The sequence below is a fragment of the Triticum dicoccoides genome, chromosome 1B (genome assembly GCF_002162155.2).
Source record: "Triticum dicoccoides isolate Atlit2015 ecotype Zavitan chromosome 1B, WEW_v2.0, whole genome shotgun sequence".
Lineage (NCBI taxonomy): Eukaryota > Viridiplantae > Streptophyta > Magnoliopsida > Poales > Poaceae > Triticum > Triticum dicoccoides.
In genome coordinates, this window is record NC_041381.1 from 523289708 (window position 1) to 523299348 (window position 9641).

At 49.4% G+C, this 9641-nt stretch overlaps 1 long non-coding RNA gene and 1 pseudogene across 2 annotated transcripts; one reads left to right on the forward strand and one right to left on the reverse strand.

Moving 5' to 3' along the window:
* Positions 1-2970: 2970 nt before the first annotated feature.
* LOC119346685 lies at positions 2971-7079 on the forward strand (annotated as a pseudogene).
* LOC119346701 lies at positions 4757-7544 on the reverse strand. Of its 2 annotated transcripts, none has more exons than XR_005167885.1 (2): positions 7302-7544; positions 4757-5223 (listed from the first exon to the last, which is right to left on the reverse strand). It is a non-coding gene; the product is annotated as an uncharacterized LOC119346701 (long non-coding RNA). The 2 variants fall into 2 exon arrangements; XR_005167891.1 differs by having other exon boundaries at positions 7409-7534.
* Between the last annotated feature and the right edge of the window lie 2097 nt (positions 7545-9641).

Consider the following 9641-nt stretch of genomic DNA (forward strand, 5'->3'; position numbering starts at 1 on the left):
TTAGATGGGGGCGCCGCCGCTGCTCTCTGTCCAGAGAGCGGAGAGGGGAAGAACTGTCAGGTCGGGCTGGGGCGGCCGCGCTTAAGTTACTGTGCAGTGCCTAAGGGCTAGGCGCTGCACGTTACAGTGTGGCGCCCTAGCCTTAGGCGCTGCACAGCTGCGTGTGGGGCCGCGCCTGGCCCTGGGCTGCCACGCTGGCAGGAGGTGCGACGCCTAAGGGAAGGGTGCTGCACAGTAGGATGCGGCGCCTAGCTGTCGGGCGCCACTCGTAAGGGTCAGCAGAGTGAAATTTTTTTGTGACCAGGTCAGTTTGTGATTTGATTTGGGCATCAGGTCAAATATGTGATTTCTGTCGGGCATGCCCATCTCCACTTCGAAGTTAGTCCCACACACTGAAGGAAGCTTATAAGAGCATCTCCAGCCGTTGGAGGCCTTCAAGACAATCGTCGGGCCAAAAATAGCACGTCTTGGGGGGCAAAATATTTTCGCCTGATGAAACGCGAGTACGTTTTCCTAGCCGTTGGTGCCCCCAGGACAATCATCAGGCAAAAAGTGATTGGGTGGGCCAAGAAAAAAGACGCATGGGGGAATATGATTGGTTGTTGCTTTCGCCGGCGCTCCCAACAGCCCCAGCGCACCGGGTTTCGCCTGGGTTTACCGGCGCTATTTTGAGGTTTTGGGGGCACTTGGGGTGCATGACCGGACCGTTTTTTTGCCTTTTTTACATTGTCGGCACACAAAAATTGGCCCTGGGAAGGCTCTTGGGGTGCGGCTGGAGATGATGTGACCTACGGCTCGGGATCAAGCCATGCATGCATCGATGGGTGGTCAGGACCATCGATCTCCACAAGTCCAGATGGAAACTGGGGCTCCGCTGTACACGTACACACTACTCACTAATCATATGTTCATATGTAGGCAGGGGCATGCCCATCTCCACTTCGAAGTTAAAGACATGCATGGGCGAACATTCACCCGTGTGTTAATTTAGCTAGGCTTCCAGCATGGTCCTAGCACGGAACGCCTAACTTTCTCGTGCTCAAAAGGTGGTCGATAAAATGCCTCTGGTTCCATTGATACCTATATACGTCTTGGTTCAGTATCTTTGTAGATCGAGGATCGATCCAATATGAATGAACCAATTAAGAGGCATCGTTGCTTCCGTAAGATAGATGATGATTGGATTCCTCTCCTCTCTTTCTGTGTCAATTTTTTTTCATCATTCTAAAACAAATGATAAATTTTGTGTCGATTAGTTAGACAATGTACTTCTGTTATGCAAATGATGAAAAAAAGAGTAGCCCGGCTCAAAAAGGAGAGTAGATGATTAGATGAGCCTTACAAACTCGATTAGATGAGTAGATGCTTCTCGACGCGAGTTTGGTGTGACATTGTGGCTTGGCTTGGTCTTTCGGATGTGAATCCCAGGGATTTGGGTTAGATGGATAGCGTTAACGACTAGTGGATCGGGTTCTCATAAACCAGGGACAACTCAAAGAAGGCCATGTCCTCTATGATGATGTTGATCTTTTGGGAGCTTTGAAAGAAGCGCAACGCAAGGGTCGTCCGAAACAGCGCCACTCCACGTCTCCTCCCACAGTCATGGTTCACAACATCAAGGAAGAAATTCGTTTGTGGATGCTCGCGGATGCTAACCATTTGGATTCTGTAATGTCGTGAGAGTGATGACCTTTTTTCTTGCCCTCTGTTGGGTTTTGTTAGTTGTTACAGATCTTCTCTCTTAATTAATGAAATGACAAGTCTCTTGTCTTGTTTTAGAAAAAGGCAAGATGGCATTGCAGTACACGTACTACTCATCATACATATACATACATAGATGTAGTGAACCCTCTTGTACAAGGCAGCGTTAGGGGACACCGGTGAGATGATTACAAAATGATGCAAGGAGTCGCAGTACAGCAGCAGCAGTATTACTCCAGCACGTGCCCGTGTACTTGCCGATGTATGCATTTCCGTGTCATTCCTCCAGCCAGAGGCCAGTCGATCGATCAAGGAATGCGGCCGCGGTTGATCAAACGGAGCATTCATACACGTGCGTCCAGTACGCAGCTGGATTCCCAATTGATTGCCGCATCAAATCGAAACACAGTAAGAAATGTCTCAGGCAGGCCATGTTCAGCATTTATATTCTCCTGGCTCGTTCGGACGAAACTCACAAAACGATTTCCATTTCAATCATCCTTGCCGTAACCTGAACGGCAATAAGCCCATGGGTTGACACGTCACAAAACCTTGCCCGAACGTCCTGTGCCTCCCAATTATTTTTTGCACAGAAAACACAAACATAATCGGATACAGATATCATATGCATAACCGGATACAAACGTTTCAGGCCCGGTCGAGGAGTCATCCGATCAGGACACCAAATAATTCACCGTGTCGGATACATCTTGTCAGTTACTACTCTCATAGGTTTGATCAGAACCGTTCATCCGCTATGCCCCGGCCCCGATCGATCGGACGACACCACGGTTCGGCCACGACGGAGCCTACCACCACCACTTGGGCCGTCACATCATGGAATCCGATCGGAGCTGGGTGCGACTTGCCACGCACGCACGCCGAGGCCGGCCCGCATATGGAACGTTCCCCACCGCCACTACGTATCGGTCTACACCTTCCATACTTGGGCATACAAAAAGCACGCCACCCCACCCCACCCCACCCCGCCCCGGCCTCAACCAACGACCCACGCTTCCCGCGGAGACGACGAGACCCATCGATCGATCGATCCAGACGACGACGAGTCTTCTCAGCGCGGGCACACACACACACACAGAGCGCGCGGCGGTTGCCACCATCGAGCAAAGCAAGAAGGAGGCCACCACACCGCCACGCTCGATCGACTCCGTCTTCTTTCCCGGGCTTTTCTCCCCGGGACCCGATCGACCTATTCTTAGGCGCCCCGCCGAAGAATACCGCGGCGCCCCGGGTTTCGCTCGCAGGGCTATGGCCGCGGCCGCGACGTCGTCCACCACACCCGCGGCAACCACCCCCACCACCACCACCACCTGCTGCTCCTCGTCGTCATCCTCATTGTCGTCCTCCTCCGCCACCAGCCCCGGCCCGCACCGCAGGCGCCTCAACGACATCGAGCGGGGCGACGACTGCTGCTGCGGAGGCGGCGACCCCTTCCTCGCCCTCGAGGAAGGCGAGGGCGCCCACGGCCACGGCGTCCCCTTGCTGGCCGCCGGCGCGGCCTGCGGCGGGAGGGCGTCGCTGTTGGCGCGGAGGAGGCGCGCCGCGTGGCACGCCTGGATGAGGGCCGCCGTGCTGTGCCTGCTCGGCCTCGTCGCGGTCGTCGGCTTCCTGGGCTCCCAGTCGCAAGGCGGCCGGGGAGGTGGCGGCGGCGGCGGCGGCGCGGCCGGCGCCGACGGCGAGGAGGGCGGCAGGCTCGTGCAGAGGGTGGAGGTGGCCGACGCCGACGTCATGGGGTGGACGGAGGAGAACTTGACGGCACTCACGCGCCGCCCGCCGATCCTCCGGTGCGTACGTTAATCTCTCGGTCAAGTCCTTCCTTAATTTATTACAACCATCTTTTATCAACGGTTTTTCATGCATGTAACCACCACGCGCGCACACGCACTTCACTTGCTTAACCTCCATTGCCGCCAATTTCACTCTTTTTGGCGAATAATTTCACAATTAGAGTGCACTATTACTACTACTCCATGTACATGAACCATTATGAACTTAGTTTTATATTTTCGAAGTTGGGCGAGTAGAATTGAAGTCGATGATTTCCATGTTGGGGATGCATGCGGCCGACCGAACATTCCACACTAGAATGGGTAATAACGAACTGTAGAGTTCCTGAACAGAAGGCACTGCCCAATTTGCTTCCTGATCGATCGTAGAGTTCCCGGTGTAAACCCTCGAACTTGATAAGAAGAAAACGCAGGAGACGTGTTGCCGACTGGGTAGGGTACACGGGAGAAAAGACCGGTGATAACGACCAGTATTTTGTTTTAGATTGCACTTGTAGCTAGCGTGAGCCACTTGAGTCGAGGAACTTGGAGCGTATGACCACTGGTCGTGAGTTCCAGAGCCAATGCGATGTAGTACGTGGCAAAGGAAATTTCTTTTGAAAAATGCGCGCATGTTTTTCTTGTTCTTTGCGGTGTTTCTTTGTCCCTACGCAGTCACGATGGAATGTCTAAAATCTCAAAAGAAAATGTTTAAGAGGGACGTGTGTCGGTACCACCGAGGTTGGTTTTCCTTGTAATTGTCGGCTGATAATTTTATAACATACGGAAAAATATTTACTTTTTCGTACAACTTATAGTTCTCTGAAGCAATGCCAGGGTTGGGTAGGAGACCCTCCGTGGTCGCATTTCTAGATGCCTCACTGGTATAGATTTATTAGTTTATAATTGACTAATTCAGGGAGTCGGTTTTCCATGCAATGACTTTTATTTTCAGAAAATAAATTCAAAGAAATCGCTGAGGTGCTCTCCATTCGACTCCGTTGTGTACAAGTAATGTCCTGGTTTTGAAATATTCATCTTAACACAACTAACTACCAGGTCCTACCAACCCTCGTAAAAATACTGAAGTATCCAGAAGTGTAAAAGATGCTGCACGGGTAGAAAGAAACCAGGGGGTAGGGCCAACGGGCTTCATGATGCATATAGGTTTAGGGCAGGGCCGGCAGACACTTTCCAGCCAACAATCTTGTGCCTATGTTCGGCCAAGAAAGCTCTTTCAGGAAAGCCAAGCATTCACTCAGATCATGTGCTGTGCTCACTTTGACCATACTGAAGTTTCCTCTTAAACCTGGGCAGATACCGGAGATATGGATGAAGCCAGATAGTGGGGGTTACAGCCAGTGCATTGTACGCCCAAAGAATCAGCGCAGTAAGTTTCTTGTTCTACCCTTCACCCCATTTTTCTTCCAGCTTCAGCTCCGGCTCCGGCTAATATTCTCGCGCATTGCAGGGACTGACAATGCGACTGTCGGCTATCTGATTGTCGACGCAAACGGCGGGCTAAACCAGATGAGAATGGGGGTATGTATATGCTTGTGCTAAACCTTGCTCTTTGTCGGTGCCTTTCAGCTAACCTGGAACTATTCTTACAGATCAGTGATATGGTTGCAGTGGCAAAGATCATGAACGCGTCACTGGTAATCCCCACTCTGGACCATCAGTCATTCTGGACTGATCCAAGGTCTGTTGTAGTATCATCTTTGCTGCTCGTATCCTGTAGGAAAAACAGATGCACTGAGTGAACTGACAATTTGTCGTTTTGAATACAGTGACTTCAAAGATATATTCGACGTGGATCACTTCAGAGAAACATTGAAGGAGGACATTGTGGTTGTAGATTCCCTACCACCAGCTTATAGGAGGGTGAAGCCCTACGCGAGAGCACCCACATCCTGGTCCAGGGTAAGAGTCAAGATGTCCTTACTGATCATATATAGATTGCAGGAACATCAAAAGTTCATCGTGTGTTTAAGCGCTTGCTCTGTTTTTGCAGGCTTCCTTTTACAGAGATTTCTCAAAGATACTGAAGAAGTACAAAGTAGTGAGATTTACCCATACGGATTCACGGATTGTCAACAACGGCCTCGCTCCTTCTCTCCAAAGGCTTCGATGCCGTGCAAACTACAAAGCGCTTCAGTACAGGAAAGAGATCGAAGAACTTGGTACTACCCTAGTTGAGAGACTCAAAAGGGGATCGGACCATTACATCGCACTTCACTTAAGGTGATTAATAAACACTTCTTTCTGCCGATAAAATTATCTGCAGATCACTGATCCTTGATTCTTCATTTGCTTCTCCTATGAATTGGACAGATACGAGAAGGACATGCTGGCTTTCACTGGCTGCAACCACAACCTGACACTTCATGAGGCAGACGAGCTGACTGATATGCGACTCAAAGTGAGACACTGGAAGGAGAAGGAGATCAACAGCGAGGAGAAGCGGCTCCAGGGCGGGTGTCCCATGACGCCTCGCGAAGCTGCTGTGTTCCTCAAAGCCATGGGATATCCTTCCAGCACGAAAATTTACATTGTGGCCGGTGAAATTTACGGGGCACACAGCATGGATGCGCTGAAAGCAGAATACCCAAACATTTACACACACTACAGTCTAGCTACAGTAGATGAACTAGAGCCGCTCGAGTTGTACCAGAACAGGCTAGCTGCTGTGGACTATATCGTGGCCCTGCAGAGCGATGTCTTTGTGTACACCTACGACGGAAATATGGCCAGGGCAGTTCAGGGCCACCGAAGATTCGAAGGTTTCAGAAAAACTATAAACCCCGACAGGTAAGTTCTTGGAAACTGCAGGTGGAATTTATTTATTTTGATCTTAAAATTCTTCGTCATAACTTATTTCTTGTTTTTAGGCTGAAGTTTGTAGAGCTCATTGACAAACTCGACGACGGTTCCATGCCCTGGGATGAATTCCAAAGTGAAGTGAGGAAGCATCATGAGGATAGACTTGGAGGTCCATATGACAGATTACCTGGTGAGAGTCCAAGACAGGAGGAATACTTCTACTCAAACCCTATGCCTGGATGCCTGTGCAAAAAGGTGCAGAGAGCAAAGTGAAGCAGGTTTATCTCAAAGGGAAATGGTTCGGTCTTCAGAGACGCTGCTGCTGGCTTGGCTGCAGGTGTAACACGGATGGAGATGACACTTCCTCCACATGACAGGGGTGGCCAAATAGAGAGGATCCTAGTTAACTGACAGAGACCAGCCATTTTGAGTTTGATTATTTCCTAGGCTGACTACACATGTAGTTGAGGGCATGGGGCCAAGAAGTGCATTGCTGAGAGGAAACTTTTTCCAATGGAAAGATGGAACGAGCACAGAGATGTCGAAGTACTTGAAGGATCATACCGACAATTATATAGGAACAGCTAAAGTGAAAACACGTTAGGTCGAGGTCATGCTCGTGATGCTTCCAATTCGTTGTAGCAGTGACATTAAACACTGGGTGGGTTAGTAAGAATAATGTATCATGCTATGTTTTCCGGCTGTAGAAATCTGCTACCAGTGTAGACTGACAATTGTCAAAATACTTCTTAGTGTAGTTCAGAGCAATAAATTTTTTGTAAATTTTATTTAGGATGTCACCTGACTGTAGCTGCTAGTAAATTCCATCAAAAATATAAAAAAAATGTTTGCAAATGTGCTCCTTTATAGATGATATGGGCGGATATTATCTCCTTGAGGGTCTTAGAAATTACAGAGAAAGGCATAAAAAATGTTGGAGGCATACTAATTGAACCATAAACTTTCGACGCGATCAGCCGCCCTGAATACCTGATTCTATCCCCAAATCGATGATGAGATGATCTGGACTGCGGAGGGGATCTGGTCGCGACCGTCAACGAGGCGAACGTAAAGCAAGGACGGGGAAGAGATGGGACCTGAAGCTGTCGCCGTGCTCGCCAGCATCATCCGCCACCCTCCGCCGTGCAGCCGAAACCGCGTCGGCGTTGACCGAGCTGACTGGTTGCAGCCCCGCCGGCGTGACGCTCGGAGAGCATTTTATTCCTGGATAAATCCAAATCCGTATTACCCCTTAACTTGTCTTATAATTCTGATTACACCCCAAATTTCAGTTTGTTCTATACCTGGCCATATGTCGGGCCGGGCCTAACAAAGCCCGCTACAAAAAACCTAGGCCCAGGCCTGACTGTCGGGCCTAGATATCAGGCCCAGCCCATGAGTGGAAAAGCCCACCTAGCCTCGAGTCGGGCCCTTCCCTAAATTGCAAATATGCCAGCCTCGGCTCGGCCGTCAGGCCTAGATCTCAGGCCCAAGCCCAGCCCGTGGGCTTTTCCGGGTCGGGTTGGGTCGGGCCAGTCGGGATGTCTATCCCTTGGCCAGGTATAGTTTCTTCTAAAGTAACACACCTGCGCACACAACCCAATCCCTGAAATTTGCAAAACTGTCATAAACACTTCCTCCCACTTATAAATCCGCACCATTTTATGTGTCCTGATTTTTTTATTTTAATTTAATTTTTGCAGGGTAGTGTCCTGATTTTTGTGCAAACAGATCTAACGGTGTAATCTATATCCAATTTATACCTGCTATTAAAGGGAGGCGATATTCTTGGTTTCGTCCTGCTTTGTTTGGTCCCGCTTTAATTAATTTCACATACGCTATTTGGTTTCGTTACTTCACCTGTTTTGGCCCAACGGAGGAAGCCCATCTGGCGGCGCATTGTGGCTCAGGTCCGAAGAAAAATAAAATTGCCAATGGGAGGTTCGATCTCATAACCGACCAACCGGCCACACACAGTTTGTCCAACTGACCCAGCTAGAGATATGAGTGTGTTTTTCCTCCCGTTGCAACGCACGAGCCTTTTTGCTAGTAAAATATCATGGGGTCAGCCGACCACACAACTTGCACATAGAATTGTCACTCATGGAGGTGATCGTCTCAAAAAGAAAATTAAATAAAATCAGGCGAAACAAAGCAAAAGGGCAAACATGCACACAAAGTGCATGGCTAGACGACACCAGCTTGTCACCTAGGAACGGGAGTAACAGTTAGAAGCGACAACAGAAGACAACCAAAAGCGAACTTGCACCGCCTTCAAGAAACCAAGTCCCCATCGGACTGTCGCCAGAGAGAACTCTCTGCTCTCTCACGTCGGGTCGTGGACCATTGATCTTGTCGGTGCAGTTTAGACCAGTTAAGCAGACGTCGAGGACCAGTGTCATAAATGCTTTTATTTTTTTCTAGAAAATTGGTCAAAGTTTTAAAACTTTCACTTAAAACAAAAACTAGATGTACACTTATTCGTGGACGGAGGGAGTATATGACAAACACCAATGTCGAAGAAACTTTGTGTCACAATTCAAGCATGCCTGAAAAGAACATTGCCACGTTGCAACCAGGACTTGAGCACTCCAATGACCCCTCGAGAGGGTAACGACAAACCGTGTCGCCGCCTTGAATCTAAAGAACATGGGGTTTAACCCGACGAGCTGGCAAGGACCGGGGGGACCACCCATGTCAACTGCCAACACCGCCCTTGCTCTACTTCGTTTAGCCTTGCCAAATCCCCTCCATCTCCGCGGATGGGAATGTGCAGAGTGGGCGAGCATGTGTGGCAAATCCACGTCTTGCTATACCATAAGGCGGCGGTGGTGCACTTCACATGGTTTTAGGCGTCCCCATTTGGACATCCTTGTATCGTCCGATGAGATTTCACTCCACTTCAACACGTTGTTCAAGAGCAACTTTCACGATGACTGCACAGACAGTGAAACTCACCAGCGGGGCCATCCCTAACACTAGTGAGCTCCAACCAGGTAGGATACATGACCCATGGCCCTGTTGAGGTCGATCATCTCCTATGAGCCTGTCATTACCACAAATGGCCTCCATACCATGATCTATTGGCTGAAAGGGTGGAGCAGCAAAGGCTTCAAGACCACAATAATACCCGCCAAAACTTTACTCGATCGGGAATGTCATGTTCAAAGAGTTGGAGCTGAGGGAGGGACCATGACTAGACTGTGAGCCATGGTTAAGGGAAGACTTGTGTGTTGTGCCTTTTTTTCCTAAGACAAGTTGCACATTGTGCTAGCAAAGGGGGGAGCTTCACATGGAGAAAAAGGGATGAGAACATGTAACGTGAGAGAG